This window comes from Hipposideros armiger, unplaced genomic scaffold (genome assembly GCF_001890085.2).
Source record: "Hipposideros armiger isolate ML-2016 unplaced genomic scaffold, ASM189008v1 scaffold_64, whole genome shotgun sequence".
NCBI lineage: Eukaryota > Metazoa > Chordata > Mammalia > Chiroptera > Hipposideridae > Hipposideros > Hipposideros armiger.
In genome coordinates, this window is record NW_017731414.1 from 5,129,007 (window position 1) to 5,148,147 (window position 19,141).

General features: G+C 47.5%; 1 protein-coding gene across 3 annotated transcripts in view; it reads left to right on the forward strand.

The window, feature by feature from the left end:
• Positions 1-40: 40 nt before the first annotated feature.
• SLC39A14 (solute carrier family 39 member 14) overlaps positions 41-19,141 on the forward strand; it is a 51,790-nt gene continuing 32,689 nt past the window's right edge. For 2 of the 3 annotated variants that reach the window (XM_019641996.1, XM_019641998.1), the window contains exon 1: positions 41-195. The gene's annotated coding sequence lies outside the window, so the exon portion shown is untranslated. Of the gene's footprint in view, positions 196-17,832; positions 17,854-19,141 lie in introns of those variants that run through there. The other variant, XM_019641997.1, reaches the window with a different exon arrangement.

Below are 19,141 nucleotides of genomic sequence, written 5' to 3' on the forward strand. Positions count from 1 at the left end.
GGTATATAGCCGGGCATGCGCGGCGTGGCGGGGACGGACGCAGGCAGGGGGGCGAGGGCACGCGGGCTGACTGCGCGGACGCCGGGACAGAGCTGCTGCCGCCGCTGCCCCCACCGCAACCGCTCCCGCTACCGGCCGCCCAAGGGCCTGGCTTGTGAGATTGCGCGGGCCTGGTGGTGTCCGCCACAGCTTCAGGTGAGGGGCTGAGAGCGTGCGGTCGGGGCCGCACGGTGCCCCAGGGATGCGGCAGCGCGTGGAGGAGCAGTGCGCCTCCGGGCTCGGGTCACCGGGTGGGGGTGGGGGCCCCGCCGATGTCCCCGAAGCCTCGGTCTGGACCGGGGAGTCGCTCTTGGAGAGTCCGCACACGGGCCCGGACGCTGGAAGGAGGCGACACCTGGCCGCGGTGCCACGATGGGGTTACTAGGGAGGTCGCAGCTGCGGTCCGTTGGGCTGTAGAGCGCGGGATGTGGGAGCCAGAGAAGGTGTCCAGAATGTGGGAAGCTGCCCTGCAAGGCTGAGGGAGGCTTCCTGGAGCCCATGGACGCGAGGACAGAAAAAGCGGCGAGTAGTTGAGCAAATCAGGTGGGCAGCTCTTGGGGCGGCCCGGATGGAGCACTGGTGTCCCTCCCGACTTGGCTTTCCAGGAACCGTGGTCCCTGCCCCACCCCACCCCACCCAGACCGCCTCGCAGCTGAAGAAATGCCCCCCAAATTTTCCTGTTGGCCGGTAGCGGGAGATGGAGAGTGGCAAAGGAGAGACTAAACTAACTCCGACCAGGCTTGCCCGGTGGGCATGGCTTTTTAGCTATTTTTGGTTGGTACCGACCAATTTAGGTGGTCTGGTTTAGGCTGCCCTCTCTTGGTGGATTAGGGCAATAGATCAAAATAGCCATCCAAGCAGTTTCACCATGTGATCCTGAGGTCCAGTTAAGCCAAGAAAATGTCCTCAGCTCTGGCTTGTGGCTACAGTTTTGAGGCTCTAGTGTCTGCCAGGGCCTGGGTGTTCAGGACTGTGTGAGCATGATTTGGTGAGGGGCCTAAGGAAGAGTGGAGGAAGGAGCAGCCTTGACCTGACCCTTCCCGCTGGAGCCACCCTGGGCTTGGGTTTGTCTTCAGTCACTTTTCCCTAGGAACCTCAGGCCACTTGAGGTAGGCTGCTCAAAAGTGGTGTTGATAGGGGACTGGCCTGGCCACCCTGGCCTCTGTCCCAGCTCTGCTCCTGACTTGCCCTACGACCTTGAGAAAGGGTCAGTGCTGAGGTCAGACTAGAATCTGTGGTCTCTTATTCATTAATCCTTAACCTCTTAAAATTAGGGCCAGAAAAACTGACAGGCGCTTGGTGAAGCAAGAGAAAGAAGTAACTTTTAGCAGCTGGAATTAAAAACCCCATAGTCCATGTCCTGTTGGCTGGTGAGTTCCATAAATTGTGTGGTAAGCTAGGAGGTAGACCAGTGCTCTTCCTCCTGCCATTGGTTTGCAGGTGTGACTAGGGGGCACCAAACACAGAATGGTGGACCTTGTCATTTAGGCAAGACGAGTCAGCACTGGCGGCTTCTTGAGGTACCAGAGCCTCATGGCTACTCGCCATTCCTCCCTCAGTATGGAAATGCACAGGGCCTGGTCTGTGGTTGGCTCTGCACTGGCCACTGCAGGGTGCAAATAGAGGATGAGGCCTGGCTCCTGCACACGCTTGTTGGGCAGAAAGAACATCCACATGTGAAGAAGGCGGTAGGGCAAGAGCGGTCCCACTGTTGTGTTTATCTAAGTTCGGAGAGGACGGCACTCCAGTAGAGGTGGTGCTCTACCGTGGCCAGAGCGTAGCGGGTGTTTGAGCCCGATGAAGCTGTGTTCAAATCCTGGCCCGTCATTATCCAGCAAGGAGAAATTCTTAACCTCTGGGGGCCTGTTCTCACCAACAGGCAGCATGTTGTGATTCTGCTTAGACTACAGAGGTCTTCTCCCCCCGCTCCTTCTCCTCTTCTTCTTTGTGGGATGGACTGGAGTATTTAGGGGTCCCAGGAGCTGATAGGGAGTTTGGGTTGTAGGAGTGGCATGAGCCCAGACTTGGGGTTGGTTCACCCCCTCAGGTCGTATGCGGTTTCCCTGAATCTGTGGGGGTTGTCCCACAGATTCACTGGGCAAAGGGAAAAGAGATGTTTGTTCCACTGTTTGTTTTGGGAGTACTCTGATTTCCTCAGGTAATAGAAACACCCCTTTTCTGGGCTGATTATAGGCAGGAAGAACTAAATATGTAAGTGTGTGCTTCTGTGTGTGTGTGTGCACATATGGACAATATATACCAGTCACTGGATTTCAAACCCTTGCCACCTTCTTCCTCTTTCCCCTCTTCCTGCTCACAGCCCACTGTATTCCAGGAGGAACCTCAGTCCATGTTCAATATTTACAGGATCTTGGGATCTAAGTAGTAGTGCTGTGAGTTGATTGTGTATGTCAGGGAATTGGGACCGTCTCCCTACCCTGCCAAAATAATTCAGCCTGTTTGCACTTGATGTCTGAAGAAAGTATGTTGAAGAAAATGCTTAGGTGTTTTGCAGAACCACAGACGATGGGATGTTGGACTGGAGGGACTTTGGGAAGCTTTGAGTCTAGCCCCTTTGTTTTACAACTTAAAAAACTAGATTTAAAGAGGTGAGTGGGTGTCCCCAAGTCATATTGCTTGCTAACGGCCATGAGACTTACGGTGAAAACCAGAGAAAGTTCCCATTATTATTCCTAAATGTGATGATGTAATTGCTAATAATCCTAGTCTTTTCCTTGAAAAAATGTGAAGAGGAAGGAGCCAGTTGTCCCTGTGCTTATTTGGGTGGATGGGAGTCTTTGCTTGTGTGGAAAGAAGTTTCTTCTAGAGGAATTCTCTACTTTTTTCTCTTTCCAGACTCCCTGGGGAGTGGGATGAGGAAGGGTCATGCTGCTGCCTGGCCAGGACTCACTAGGTGTCTAGAGAGGACTTCTCTGACCTTGAGGCTGATGGGCTGGCAGAATGCCGGCAGATAAAGAGTCCAGAGTCTTCTGCCAGCCAGGGGCCTCAGGCCCTCCCCGGGGACAAACAGGCCCGCCTCACCACAAGGTCTCCAAGTCGCAAGTCTTGTCGCCCACCATCCTTACTGTGATCACTGAGGCTTCCAGAGGGGACCCTTTGTTGGGCCCAGCTGAGATCCAGAGGCAGAGCCCCCTGTCGGCCCTCTGTGACTCCCATCACAGTGGGAAGAAGGGTGGCCACAGAATCAGCCTCGAGAGAGAGCTTGGCATGCTCGGCCATGGGAAACCAAATTCCTGGCCTTGGAAACTCGAGATCTGAATGCTCTGTGTTCCCAGGTCTCCTTACCTTCCTCCATCATCAGGCCTGGGAGAGCCCTGGGTTTGATAGAATGAGAAGGCGACCATCCAGAATTTATCCTTGATTACTGCTGGGTCCCTACAGGCTCTTCAGCACTAAGTAGTAATAAAAAGTGTCAGCCAAAAGTGTGGAATAAAAAAAAAAAATCCATGTTTTAAACAGTTCATTTACCTTAAAAACACGTGCATGTATTTTTATTTGCAAAAACTTTGATTTAAGGCCAAGGCTTTTTCTTTGGATCTCTAGGTCCCCTAATGAGACTTGCAAATTGTTTGTATATAAAAATCACACCACATGTATCACCTGCGATTTCTCGTTTCCTTTGTTTTATTAAAGTTTTTTCACGAGGCTATATATTCACATAGCTCAAAAATCAAAAGGATTTAAAAAAATAGTTTTAAAAAGTTGCACACATGTGCACACTCAGTATACAGTGAAACACCTTACCCTTAACCCCCTTTTTTACAAATGCTACAAGTTAGCATTTTAGACGCATTGTTTAGCATCTTGCTTTTTTCACCTAGCAGCTACATTAGATCTTTACATATCAGCACATAAAATACTTTTATCATCCTTTTATTATAGCTGCATGTTGCTCCAGAATATGGAAGTACAGTAAATTTTTAACCAACATATGTTGCTTCCCTCTCTTCCCCAACTTGGGTTGCTTCCAGTATTTTTGTCAGTACGTACAGTGCTGCAGTAGAAAACCATACAAATGGCATTTTGTACATGTGTATAACTACAGAAGAAATTCTCAGAAGTGGAATTGCTGGGTAAAAGAATTTATACATCTGTTAATTAGTTTTAATTTTTAAGAAATAAAGCAAGAATTTAAAAGACATTTCCATATCAGTCCATGTACAGAATCCTGCTTTTTAAATTCACACACCTAATTTAACCTCTTAATTTTTTTCATTTGTAATACATCTTTCTGAGTAATAATTAAACTTTTGGATCCTAGGACTCCTTAATACTGTCTTTTGCTTATGTGGCTATACCTATTGGTATTTATCATGTTAAAATTAAAACAAATTTAAAAATAGTTATTCATTTAAAATAATAAAAATACGGTCATCGCATGTTAACATGAAATGTATTTTTATGAAAAATAACTTTTCCAAAATAAACTTTTTACGCTTTTGCAGATCTTCAGGATTTCAAAATAATGATTAGATAATAGATTATATGAGCATTATATAAGTTTGATGGTAAATACTCAGTTGAAATCCTGAGAACATATTTCTGAAAACATATTGATACCCTAAACTTCTACCTTAGAAATTTCTAGAAAACTAAAGACTATACAGCACACATTATCACACCTTCTGTGGCTACTAAAAATGAGAAAAAGCTTTTAACATCTTAATATTGTAATAAAACTAATTTCTACCTTGCAGACCTCCTGAAATGGTCTCAGTGACCCAGGTGTCATCTAAGATCACAATTTCAAAATTGCTGTTGTAGAGCACTTAGATTAATTTTGTAGACATCAAAACTCTTTCTGCATTTATATTTCAGTGACTATTAAATTGTACTAAAAAAGAAAAAGTGGCATAAAGAGGTTTGGGAATAGGCTCAACAGACTCCTGGTAAGTGAATTCTCGGCTGGGGACAGCCAGGGGGCCTGTGCTGCAGGGATGTATGTGCAGGAGTAATGAAGGGGATTGGCCAGGCTTGTGGAGCTCAGCTAAGAGACTTCCACTCCATGAAGACAGGCAGAACACTGTCTCTGTTCCAGAGATGCTTGTATAATGTGTGTGGAGGTGAGTTGAATACACACAGAAAGTTATATGCTGTCTTGTGGCATTTGTTAAGCTCCATTGAGTGCAACAGACAAGAGACACTTAAGGAGGCTGGAGGAACATGAGGCGACTGGGGGCAAGAGGGATCTGGGAAGGCTTCCTGGAAGTGGAATTAAGCCAAGTTTTGATAGCTAGGAAGAAAGGAGAGAGGCAGGAGAGGGGTCCTGGCAAGGCGAGTTGTGTGAATACCGACACAAAGATGTGTACTCCTGGGACAAGGGTGGCCAGCACAGGCCAGAGTGCCTGGTAGGGGGAGAAGTGACGTGGCTGGAAATTTAGGTTGGGTCCAGCAGTTTTGAAGGGCTCTGGGGTCTAAGGTACCCGATACCCTCTGTTTTCGTATCAAAGACTGCTGCTCTTTTTTAGCAGCCCTCTGTCTTGGAGTCCAGCCTGCTCTTACCTAGAACAACTCCATGGCCTCAAATCTACATCCTTTGTACCAGTCCACTGACTCCAACCTCTTGCCTCTGGCTTAATGCATACTTAACTGTGAAGATGAGTATAAAGAAGCATGGGGAGAAAAAGTCTAATCCTTCAGCACTGAGGCAACCTCTGTTAATTTACTCAACCTTTTATTTTAAACTTTTTATTTTGAACTATTTTAGACTTAAAGTTGTAAAAAATATATAGCAGAGTGCCTTTATATTCCTCACCCATAGGACAGTTACCAAGAACAGGAAATCAACATTGGCACACTGTTAGCTAAACGACAGGCCTTATTTAGATTTCACTAATATTTTCACAAATACGCTTTTTCTGCTCCAGGATCTGATTTGAAATCCCACATTGTATTTTGTTACTATTTTTCCTTAGCCTCCTCCAGCCTTTCTTTCTTAGAATGAGGGCTTGCATTTTTGGCAAGAATATCACAAAAATGATGTTGCATCCTTCCCAGAGCATATCAAGGCATTCAGGATGCCAATATGTCTTATTACTGGTGATGTTTTCGTGGATCACTTGGTGAAATTGGCATCTGCTGGACTTCCATACTGAAAAAGTTACTTTCTCCCATGCGCAGTCCTTCTCATGCTTCAAATCCCTTTTGCTGGGAGGAGCCTGTCCCTTTTGAGGGCTTGCCTGATTCAGGATAATTTCCCCATCTTAAGGTCAACAAAATGAGTCATCTAACACCAGCAAAATCCCTTTTTCTAGGTAATGTAACACAATAACAGGAATGATAGCTGATATTTACAGGTCCTGCCCACACACAAGGGTGAGGTCATTGGGGGTCATCTTAGAATCCTGCCGGCCACAGCAAGAGAGCCTCAGATAAAAGTGATCAGGCCTTATTAATTCCAGCACCACAGTATTTGTTTCCTACGGTTGCCCTAACAAATTGTCACAAACTTGGTGGCTTAAAACCATACAAATGTAGTCTCACAGTTCTGGAGGCCAGAGGTCCAAAATCAAGGCATCAGCAGGGCCACACTCCCTCGGAAGGCTGTAGGGGAGGACCCTTCTGCCTCTTCCCGCTCCTGGTGGCTCCAGGTGCTCCTTGGCTTGTGGCCCCATCATTCTGATCTCTGCCTCTGTCTTAGGCGTCTGTGTCCAAATCTCTCTCTCCTTTCTCTTGTAAAGATACGAGTTAACTGGATTTAGGGTCCACCCTAAATCCAGGATGATTTTATCTCAAGATCCTTAACTAGCTCTTATCCGCAAAGACCCTATTTCCAAATAAGGTCACATTCTGCTGTTTTGAGTAGACATGGATCTGGGGGGATATTATTCAATCCACTACACTCAGGATGGGGGAAAAAGTCCTTTGTGAACTTTGGTTCACAGAGCTGCAGAGGAAAGGGAGATTTCTTTTTTACACCTAGGGTAAAAAGCAGGCTCGACTGCTGTTGAGCCCAGGGCCCAGCCTCAGGCTGCCTGCTGCCTTCATGTTGACGCAGATCTGAGAGCCAAGTGGGTATAAATTATAAAGCTGGCTTCAGAGGCTTTACATTCTTAGGATGCAGACACTTTGCAATGCCAACAACTTGCCTCTGTGCAAGGAGCTCTCACTGAGTGTTCGCTTCCTTGCAGGCTGCACAGGGCTGAGATGGTGGTACCCATATGCGGGAAAGGGGCAACTGACTTCAAAGAGTTTAAATAAATCACAGGATTGTCGTAGGTGGTCCATGTCTAGTCCAGCAGCCCTGAAATGTCAGGCTTGTGCCTCAGGCAAGAGCGAGGTTGATGTATCAGAACTAGAAGTACGGATAATGATCTCATCCAGGAAGCTCTGAGGTGAAGCCCTGCCCACTGGGGCAGCAGGGCTAGGGAACCACGCACAGATGTAGTCCAGCCCAGGGCAGATCAGGACTGGAATCAGCCTCCAGATTCTAATGGAAGATCTTTAAAAGGGGGACAGACAAGCCTTCCCACTTGGTCATCATTAAGCTTTTCCCAGTTCCTAATTGAACTCAAAAATTAACTTCTAAAGTATTACATGTTCATTATAGAAAATACAGGTGAATAAAAAGATAACAAATTACCATTAAACCCTCCACCAAGAGATAACAGTCTGTTACATATTGTTAGTCTTTCTCTGAATGTATACATTTTAAGGAAAGGTGAACTGCTGTACATAAAGTTTGGTAAGCTCTTTTTTTTTTTTTTTTCATTTAACATATGAACGTCTTTCCATGTCATTCTTCTCCCAAATAACTAGCATTTATTGAGCAATTACTGTGCACCAGACACTGTATGGTTTATATTCAGCATCTCATTTAAATTTCTCAACTGTTCTGAGGGACTGTCAGTAGCTTCGTTTTTCTAGATGAGGAAAATAAGTCTCCTTTGAAATCGTGACTTGACCTAAGCCTTGAAGCTAGTAAATGCAGACTCAGGATTCACATTGGGGTCTGTCTCACCGAGACCCTAAACTCTTAATGTCTGTATTCAAACTACAGATTTTATTGTACGGATTACCTGACTTGAGCAGTCCCCTTCTGTTGTACATTTGGATTGCTTGCCATTTTCCCCTGGCGTGAGCACCGAGAGAGGGCGGCCTCCATGAGGATGGGGATTTTTGTCTGTTTTGTTCATTGCTGTGTTTGTTCCCTGACACTTGATAGATAATTTGTTGTGCATACATGTCCATAATTCCTTAAAGCCAAATACCCCTGTTCAAGATAATTTCCTTAGGATGAATTCCCAAAACAAAGTATTGGGACTTGACAAGATGACTTTAAAAGTTGTTTTCTAAAAGAGTGAATGTACAAGGATAGTCAAAAAATGGTTTCAGAAAGAAAGTAGTGAAGTTGGACTTGATTTATCCAGAAAAAAAAAAATGACGTTGGCACAAGATAGATAAATGGAACAAAATAGAAACGTCTAAAAATTGACCTCAATATGTGTAGGAATTCCGTAAACAATAATGGTATTATTTCTTACTAACTGCGTGATTTGGGGCAAGTCTTAGCCTCAGTCCTAGTCCTCATCTGTAAATTGGGGATGATACCATACTTCCTCAATTTTAAGATGCTTTTTGTTGTTTTTAATGTTTCTGAAATAGGGAGGTGTCGCATTGATGCATACCGATAATGCAGTGTCTATTTCTACTCTGAAAAGCTGTCCTTGATACTTTACAATTCGGGAAGTACTGTGGAATGTGTCTTATAAGATTGTTGAGAAGATTAAATGAGATAATGAAAACAAACTGCTTAGCACAGTGCCTGGCAGACAACAGTGAATCCTAGCAATTCCTATAAAATCAAGGATGAAAGGATGATGGATGGGTTACAGGGGTGTTTAGATGCACATAACAGCGTCCAGCCAGTGTTGGCTGGCAGATAGCATCCAACTATTAGCCATGGGAGCCCAGGTTCCTGCTTGGTGATGTCTGTAGGAACCCAGGCCCTCTCCAGCATATCTGTCTGCTCTGTCATCCCTCACACAGGGGACTTTGTTCTGGTTGTCACTTGCCAGCCTGTACCTCTGAGCAGGAAGGAGGAAGGGAAAGAGATGGCACCCATGCTGTGTACTTGGCTAGACCAGCCACCTGTACTCTCTCAGTACAAAGGATGTATTTGACTTTACTTCTAGGTCTTCCCTTTCTTTTATAGATTCTACAGTTGAGGTTTACAAGGCAAATTGACTTTTTTTTTTTTTTAAGATTTTTATTGGGGAATTGGGATGGGAACAGTGCTGGGGAATTAGGGGAAGGGAAACAGACAAGTTGCTGTCCTTTTGTTCTTCAGTCTAGTTGTGGAGGACGTCGCTTCACTGGCCCAAGTTGGCACCATCATTGCACTCTTCCCGGGCGAGGCACATCAGTCGCCGGCTTCTGAATGGCCACTCACTGCGGCTGCTGGCCGCTCACGTTGGCTGCTGGCTCCACACGGTAGCCCATGGCAACCCACTGCCACAGGGGCTGCAGCCTACGCCGTCTCCGGCGACTCACAGCAGCCCAGCTCCAGGTTGAGCTGTTGTTCAGCATCTTAGCTGTAGAGGGCAGTGTCACTGGCCCGCATATGTGGGATCCTAACCAGGGCCCTCTGGCATCCCAAGCCAGCTCTTAACCAACACGCCACTCGGCCGGCCCCAAATCGACTTTTCATTAAACAATATTGAGATCATTGTCTAACTTTTTAAAAAGTGAGAGTCTCTTTCTTACACTGCCAAATTAAATTCTAGATGAATTAGAGATTTAAATTTTTTTAAAGGCAAGAAGATATAAATAAGTGTTTATTTCTGTAATTTCAAGGTGGGAAAGGATTTTCCACGTGTGCTACTAAAAGCAGAAACTTTAACAGGAAAGTGTGCTATATTTACTGTACCTCTTAAAATTTTGTCAATAATACCAATTAACAAAATTACAAGGCAAATAATTAACTAGGAAGCTACTTGTAATGTGTGACGAAAGGTTAATATTTTTATTAGTCCGTGCAGTGAACTATTACATACACCGATAAGAAAAATGATGAATGTATGGCAGCAAAAGGGGGCAAAGGAGAGTAACAGGCAGTTTGTGAAAGAAGAAATATAAATGTTATTAAACCTGTGAGTGTGATGAGCCACTGGTGATCAAAGAAATGCAAATTAAGAGAATTATAAAAATGATTTTTAACTAATGTGGCAAAGATGGAATACTATTTTAATAGTCTGCATTGGTGAGAATCGTATGAAACAGTCATCCTTATACACAATAGGATTATTAGTTAAACCTTCAGAAGGATAGTTTGGCAAATTGTGTAGTAAGTTCTTAGTGAGTATTTGTTGACCGGTGTCCTGGGGAAAGGGACTGTCCCTCAGCCAACTTGCTGCAACCTGGATCTCACTGATCCCTTTTCTCCTGGGAAAACCCCTTCACTCCTTAGGGACTTTGCGTTGCCCTGCTGCCAGGTGGGGGTTGAGGGAGGAGGCAGCCAGTTCACCTGATGGCCATCTCCTGCCGCCACCCACCACCCCGAGGATTGCTGGGCTGTCCTCCCGAAGACCCAAACCACTGTTTTTTTTCTTCCTGTCTTTTACTGGAAGTCTGAAAGGTTGGTTTGTGTGAGAGAAAGAAGGTGGTGTGTGTGTGTATCCTGCTGATCAACAGAGACCTGTAAATCACTGCGAGCAGACTGAAATGTCAGGACTCTTGTCCTTTCCTGGAAGCCAGAGGACTCAGGGCCAGCTGCAGAGACTCTGATTTTCTTAGAGCCCAGAGTACATGAGGCTTGGGGCGAGGTGGAGCCATATTGGCCTTCGGGGAGGCTGGCCCTGCTATTTCTCCCGGGAGCCAGAGGTGGTAGGCCCTGGCATCCTTCCTGCCTCTGTCCCCCTTTCCCCCTGCTCACTGATGGCCTGTCCTGTGCTCTGCCATCCCAGGACCAGGTGACTTTGATTGGTGTGTGTGTGTGTGTGTGTGTGTGTGTGTGTGTGTGTGTGTGTGTGTGTATGTGTGTGTGTGTGTGTGTGTGTGTGTGTGTGTGTGTGTGTGTGTGTGTGTGTACACGTTTATTTAGTTCGGTGCTGACCGTTTCCCTGATGTTGGAGACTTGCAGAGAGGCCCAGCAAGTTCTCAGGATACCAGGTTCCTGGGTAGTTTCCAGGGGCAGCCAGCCATGGCCGTTCTCATCAGCTTTCCCAGAAAGGTGCAAAAAGTACAAAGTCACCCACTCCCCCGGACTCAGGCCACTTGCTAAAGTGCCCTCTGGGATAGCCTGAGCCCTAGGAACAGAGATTTGGTCCTGGTGTGTGCCCCTCCCTCCTTGACCACCCCTGACGTCCAGCAGACACTGTGCGAAGGTACCTCCCACGGCAGAGGCCTTGACCGTGGGTAAACCGTGGTGTGTGCACAGCACTGCTGGCCAGATTGTGCCTGTGACCTTGGCTCTTCTCACACCACTCCCTCTTGGCAGCTGCACGAGCCCCTCCCCCCACATTTCAGGATGTGTGCAGTTGGCACGTTGAGAGCGGCTGTGTGCGATGGGCCCCAGACTCAGAGTTTCCATGAGCAGCTGAGAAATTCTAGAAACAGCCTGTACTTTTGGGGCTTCCTTTCCTTTTCTGCCCTGCCGCGGGGAAGAGTTGATATGTTATTTTCGGCAGGATTATCAGATGGTTGCCGGTCCTCAGCGCACAGGTTTTCAAGGTTGTGGGGAAGGGAGGCTGCCTGCCTGTGCCTGCCTTTCTCACACCATCTTCCTCCTGGGTCCTCTGCACCACCTTAGGTTTCTCTTTAATTCTCCTACCTTATGTGTTGTACCCCAACTCCAGACCAGGTTCTCTGGGGTCATCAGCTCTACTGATGGCAGGAAAAGGGGTCCTGTGCCCTGAGGTTGCTTGTAGTTCAACGAGGTCTAGAAACCAAAGCACAGTAAAATTCTGAGCTGCGAGGCACTATGAAAACGGGCAGGGAAATGAACATGTATTCATTAAGTCCTTTGGGCAGACTCCCTGCTCAGTACTCACTCCTCTGGGCTCTGCAGCGGGGAAGATAGGCCCAGAGTCTCCACCATGGTGGAGCTGATAGTGTAGTACAGTGGTTCTCAACCTGGGGGTCGTGACCCCTTTGGGGGTCGAACGACCCTTTCACAGGGGTCGCCGGGTACTCGTATGTGGGCGTATCTGCATGTGGACCTGGAGACGGATAGAGGAGCCATGTCTCGGTTCCTAAGACCATCGAAAATATGTGTTTTCCGATGGTCTTAGGCGACCCCTGTGAAAGGTTGAGAACCGCTGGTCCAGTAGGAGGAGATAGATAATATGTAAACACAACAAAAGAAAAGATTATTTCAGATAGTGATATACCCAAAGAAGAAAATGAAACAGGCCATTGGGATTCTGAATGACTAGAAATGGGCTTATTTATTTATTTTCTTTTAAACCAGGTTGAGGAGGTGACATTTGAACTGAAACCTGTTGTGAAGACCTGGGGAAGAACATTTTAGGCCATAGGAAATAGCAAGTGCAAAGGCCCTGAGGTCGGAATGCACTTGGTGTGTTAAAGGGACAGAAAGAAGGCCACGGTGGCTGGATCCTAGTGAGTGAGGGGGCTCAATAATAATAAGGTCAGTGTCGTCGGCAAGGGGCAGATGACACAGCGATTTGTAGGCCAGGAATAGGAGTTTAGATTTTATTCCACTTATACTGGGAAGCCATTGGAGGATTTAAAGCAGAGGAAGTGTTCTACTAATTAGATTTGTACTTTAAAAGGATGACCCTTTCTTTGAGCTTTACTTAAGATTCAGGCACTTTACATGTATATCTATTACACTTACTAGAAAGAAAGAATGGACTCTTGACAGTGTGGGGTGGGGGTAGGTGCCCAATGGAAGCTGGAATGCTAGTTAAGAGATTTTATTTCAACTAGAATTTCAACATTGCTCTTCCGCTCACATTCCCTGTGCTCTGTCGCTTTACTAGGAAAACTGGAATGGGCTCTTGTCCTCAGGGTGTTTACAGTGTAGTGTCTTCAGATTCAGACAGTCCTTCCAAGTTTCCCTTAAGGACATAGGTCTTGAAGAATGAATAGTTCACTTCATGTACACAGTTCTGTGGTGAGGATGGGTTCGTTTATTCAACGACTTTCCTGCCAATGGGCTTTCAGGTTGCCTGCAACGTTTTCATTACTGTGAATAGTGCTGCCATAAGAATTCTCATATCCATCTCTTTTTTTTCTCTCTGTTTGGGGTTGAAAGCCACCCAAACTAGAGCATGTCCTGAGTTGCAAATGAAAATCAGAAACCCTTTCCGGGTGGCAATCCGATTGCCTCTTGGGGTTGGTGACAGCCTGAGAGGGTAAGCCGTTAAGTCTGGCTAGAATGTTGATCTCTTTTTAATAGGCAGCAGTAGTTTGTAGGAGGTAAGGGAGTGGAAGGGCAAATGGAAATATGAGTGTGAGTCCTTGTGTTGTTAGGGGCGTTGCTTGTTCTGCACCATATTGTCTGGAGACTGCCGCCGTACCCACAGCGCTGACCGGCTGTTTGGACCTGAGGAAGGGGAGCTTTGCCCACGTGGGTCTTTTGCTGGTTCTGTTCTGTATCTATATGTGATAGGAGCCAGGAACCTGGCAGCCTTTGTTCTGGAATCCATTGTGAGTGCTCTTGGCAGCTTCTCTAGAGCTCTGGCCAGGGCAAAGACAGGAGGAGATCAGGAGGGCCAGGGTCGGGGTCCTCATGCTCTCCTTTGCACCTTGGGCATGGGGAGCGTGGAGAAGCCTCCCCTGGCTCTAAATCCTGCATCTTCAGTGAAGCCTGTCCCAGCCATTCTGTAATATCCATGGAAAGTGAGGGTGTATCTGTTCTGTATGCATGTATATTTACATATCCATGTGGCAAGTACTTATTTAGATCCTACCAGCCTCCTAGGACTGTTATGAAACAACCAAGAAGGTTAACTAAAAGCATTATTAAACTTGTCATTCTAAGACAACTTACCATTGAGATAAAGAGTGGTAGGATTCCTAGGAAGGTGAGACTGCTTCTAAGGGGGTTTGGGACTAGTGCGAGGAAGGGAGCGTGTAGAGTGGATCAGAGATGGCGCTTCTTCCTGCAGTTCATCCTGTTTTCTTTTTTGTTTTTTTAACATTAGGCCCTTTGCACTTGTGGAGAGAGTACTTAGAACACATGCAGACTATGTTCAGCTGTGTGACAGATGTTTCTAACAGATGTTAACCAGACTTCCAATCCTGCGGGTCAGCGTGGAGACAGGAGGGGGCAGGGGTGGGGCATTCTGAACAGAGCCCAGGGTCCAGGCAAGAGCCTTGGCAGGTGAGGGGGAACAGTAGTAGGATCCTAGTTGGAGGGACCCTTGACTCCCAGGCCACTGAATGGAGGGGAGGATGGAAGGTATGTCTTCTAGCAGGAGTGATACGATCCAGGAGGTGCAGAGTGGGTTAGAGGGGAAATGCGAGTGGGTGTGAGTCTCATGAACACTGGGCTGCAGCGGTTTCTCCTCGGGAATCCTAGGAAGAGGGACATTCTGGTCACTTAGCGAGGCCCGTAGTGAGGAAGCAGAGGCTGTGGGAAGGCCTTTCTCCTCAGTAACTGGATGGTGACTGCCAGTAACCTTGGGCCAGAAAATGAGCCATGTGGGATGGTGCCTGAGTGGGAAGTTTGGACAGTGAGAGGGCAAGAGGAGGAATTATGATTCAGAAATGCAATGACTCAATTTCCTTCCCTTTTCTGCCATCTTTCTGACTCCAGTTTGGAAATCTGGGGTTTTTCTTTTTCCCAGTGACCCTCTTATGAGAATAAGGCTCATTTATTATTCTGCTGGTAAATACTTATGGTCACTGAGAAATCTAAGGTACAGCCTGTGCCTTTCTACTGGGGCCCCTTTGTGACTGGTAACCACATGAAGGTTGAGTGCTGGCCGGGAGGGCGTTCCCCCTGGACAGCAGTGGCTCTTGCCCTCTTTGGTGAAGAAATCTGGAGATCTAACGAAAGCTCTGGATCTTCCTGGAAGTTGTGGTCCTCAGACTAGTGGACCTCATGGTCACCCTGAGAGCTTCTTAAAACACCGCTTGCTGGGCTCCAGCCCCATGTTTCTGATTCAGCAGGTTTGGGTGGGGCGGAGAATTTGCACTTGCAAGTTGCCAGGTGATGGTGAGGCTGCTGGTCCGGGGACCACACTTTGAGACCCACCTCCCTAGAGAAATTATCACATCCAGTTCAGCGTCTCAGCTGTAGAGACTGGTGTGGTCAGAGTCTTTGAGGAAGACAGGGGCTTGAGCTGGCTTAAGGATATGAGGGCTGTGAAGGGAAAAGGGAGGTGCAGGAGGGCACTGAGGCAGGAAGTGGTGGGTGGCGGGCCAGATCTTTGCTGCAGGCAGAGCAGTAGAGCTGCCCTGGGGCCTAGTAGAGAGAGGCTCGCTGCACCAGTGGAACCAAGCATGCCTCTGCCTGCTGTAACAGTGTCTTATCAAGGCTCCCTGTCTGGGAACAGCCCACCTCACCCCCCAGAGGGAGCCTGGGGCTCAGAGGACTCTTACCCGTTTTGGGAAGAAGGGAGCATCAGCGAGACTTGTTGTGAGAGGCCCTTGGTTAGAAATTCTGCCCCAGAGTGTTGCTTGCCAAGACATTGGCGTTGGCGTGTGTAAATGGCCCTCCTGCAGCAAGAGAGCTGAGCAGACTTGTCTCAGCCTGATTTAGGAGATGATCAGGGTAGCGCTGGTCCTTTCGAACTCACTAATACTTTTGAACAGCGATGGGGCTTGTTTCTCTCCTTGCAGCAGCGAAAGAGGAGCCTGTTCAGTGCTTCATGAAAACATATGAGGCCCGCAGCCCCTAAAGCCGGGGAAGCGCCGCAGGCTGGGTTGAAGCTGGGAGAAAGAAGCTTTGCTCTTTAGGCCACACTGGGGGCTTTGTTCTCTCAACGGGACACCAGAGAGCCTCCTACCTGGTCTCTGGCTCCTGCTCTGGCCCACCTCGAGTCCGTCCTCCACACAGCAGCCCCACGGGTACACTAAAAACTCAAATCCGGTCGAACATCTACTGAAGGTGATCCCTGGCTACCTTAACTTGGCCTACAGGCGCGTGCCTGCCCCGGCCCCTACCACATCCTGTCGTGTACACCCCAGGTCACACTGGACTCTAGTTCTTCGATGCACTGGGTTCGCCGAGTCTTTCCAAACGCAGCTGCGTCTTCCTGGAGCGTTCCCCACTATCCTCATCCCCTTCACCTGGCCCACTCTTGCGCACCCTTCAAATCTCCGCTGAAGTGATGTTTCTCTTCGGAGGCCTCCCCTGGCCCCATGACACTAGGTTTGCCTGCCCTGCTCTGTTCTCCGTAGCTTCCTGTACTCTGCTCGTCGTTGTCTGTGGTGGGTGGTGTGTGTGGGCTGGTTCACCAGGCACCCACACTAAGGAAACCATGGGGTTTACTCCGGTTGTCCTGGCGTGTTTATTAATAGTGCCTCCTTTCATTGTCAAGGGTACTACTTTGGAAAATAAATTATAGCCCAACCTACTAGAAGCAGAGAATAAAAAAACTAGACTTTGCAGACATCCTTGCACTAAAATCCCCAGTGTGATGTGGATTCTGCCAGTTAGCTACGCTCAATCCAGTCTTAAATGTGTGGCCATCCTTGTCCTCAGGATGGCATTTTGCTGCTGTGGATCTTGGCAGGGGCGGCATAATTCTGGAGCAGGCCGCTTCTTGGTGCCATAACTACCTGATGGTGGCAGGGGCCCCAGCTCCTTGGCAGCCTGGCTCTGCACTGTGATTTTAGGAGTAGCTCCGAGAAGCTCAATCTAGAGTCTGTTTCTCCAGCTTTCCTGATGATTCTGTAAGCCATTTACTACCTTGTACAAAATCCCTTACCGCTCGCATTGCCCAACTGAGCTCTCATCAAAACATAACTCTTGTCATCGTTTTTGTAAATTACTTGCTGAATTGTTTGCTTTCCCTGCTCTATGTGAGCAGGGTCTAGGCATCGCCTGTACCTAGCAAAATTCCTGGTATGAGACTGTAGGCAGTGGATGTTTGTTTAATGAATGAACTATTGGACTGAGTTTTTTAAAGTCTGATAGATATAGCTGGCTTTTACTTCAATGAGTATAGATGAAATTGAAGGAATGGAGGTTGTTTAGTCTAGAAAAGAAGAGATGGGGCTATGCAGACATCAGTTAGAAGGCAGGTTGGGCTTTCCATCTTGTAGCAGAAACTCTCTGCTTGTCTGCCCTGTGTGCCCAGCACTGGTCCAGGCACTGTTTTGTGGGGAGGAGTAAGGGGAGGACCCTCCTTGCTTTCAAAGAACAAAAATCTTCTGGGGGGCACCATGGAAGAGCTGGTAATTAGGAGTCCACAGTAGTTGGAGAAGAGTACCCAGTGTGGTCCAAGAAGGCTTCCTGGAAGAAGAGGTCATTGAGCTACCCACTGAGAATAGGCAGGACTCAGGTCCAGGTGAGGGGATTGGCTTGAGAACAGAAGGAACAGACCTGAAGTGCACACTGTGCTCTCATCTTTAAGCTCTCTCATTTATCAGAGTGCCCCTGTGAGGTTGGATGTTTCATAGTATAATTATGCTGGGGACATCTGATTAAGTTAGTGTCAGGCCTCAAATTTGAACCCAGGACTGCCCAGCATGTCATGTTGTGTGATGATTTAGCCACTGGATCGTACATTTTACTTATTTATTTGACCCTGATTAACAAGTCAGAGTTTTGCTTCATGTGGGTGATGTAAGTGGTAGATGTGAGTAGTATGATCCCTAAAGCACATGCCAGGACCTGTGGCCTGACAAACAGGAGTGGACTTAGCGGGACAACAGGTCAGAATTTTGCAATTGAGTGTCTGGGAAATGTTGGTGGATGAATGATGAGAATAGCGGTAACTCTTGCCATGCCTCTGAAGGTGGGGTGGGGGGCTTTGGGTGGGGGAGCTCTGGCTGGCTCCTGCCTGCCGGCTAGCCGGCTACGGCTGCCTGACTCAGTCAGTTAGTTTTGGAAGACTTCTTTGCTTTTTTAAGCCCGGGCTCCGGCTGGAATTGTGGAGCCAGGCAAAGGCACTCCCTTTCTCCCCGCTGCTGCTGGTCCCACTAGGGACTCAGCAGTGTGTGGCTAAATCAGCCATCCCCGCTGTCATGCTGACTGCCCTGGGCTGACACCAGTCTCTGCCTTTCCCAGCCTCCCTCCCACAGGCACTGATACACACAGTGGGGGCTCAGTAAATATTGGTCAATAATCAGCAGGCTGCTAGTTCTGATTTTGTTCTCTGCTTCTGGTCACCACTAAATTTTTTTTTTTTTTTTAATTTTTCTCATCCTACAGGGAGAGCATGTGGGCTGCTGCCTCTGGGTACCCCCGCCCCCTCCCCCTGGCAGCACTCCTGCACAGTCTGCGGAAATCTCCCACCCTGGGTGGCCTTTGGCTGGGCCAAAGCTTGAGGCTGAGGCTCCGGGAGTGGGAACTGGAAGAAGAGAACACATTCTTTTAGGGTATGAAGGAGAGCAGTTAGGTGGAGGGCCAAAGGAGGCAGGAGAAGAAATGGCCAATTGAATTCTGGACCCCTTGGGGGCTGCTTTCACACTGTCATATTTATCCTGTGCTTGGGATGGGGGTTTCAGCTTGTCCCAGAGGAGGGTGGCCTCTTGACAATGTTCATTAGTTGGGTGAGGAGGTTGGCAGGCTGGGTAATTTTTCTTGAAGCTCTTTGAACTCCCAAGAGCCTGTAGGGCACTATTGACCTCAGCACCACGCTGTGGGACCACTGGATTTCTAACTGGGTCTATGGGGACGTGCACAGATGACCGTATCATTAGTTAACCGTGAATACTAGGAATATACTAATTATTTGTAGAATACTTGGCAGTTTTTGTAGTCAGCTGTATTAATTATTGCTTCTAGGTTTTGTGCTGTACTTAGAAAGTTATCCCTAGCTCCTTGATTATAAAGATATAATCAATCATCTTTTCTTTTCTTTCTTTCTTTCTTTTTTTTCTTTTTTTAAGATTTCATTGGGGAGTTAGGGGAGCGGAACAGACAAGTTGCTGTCCTTTTGTTCTTCAGTCTAGTTGTGGAGGACGTCGCTTCACTGGCCCATGTTGGTATTATCATTGC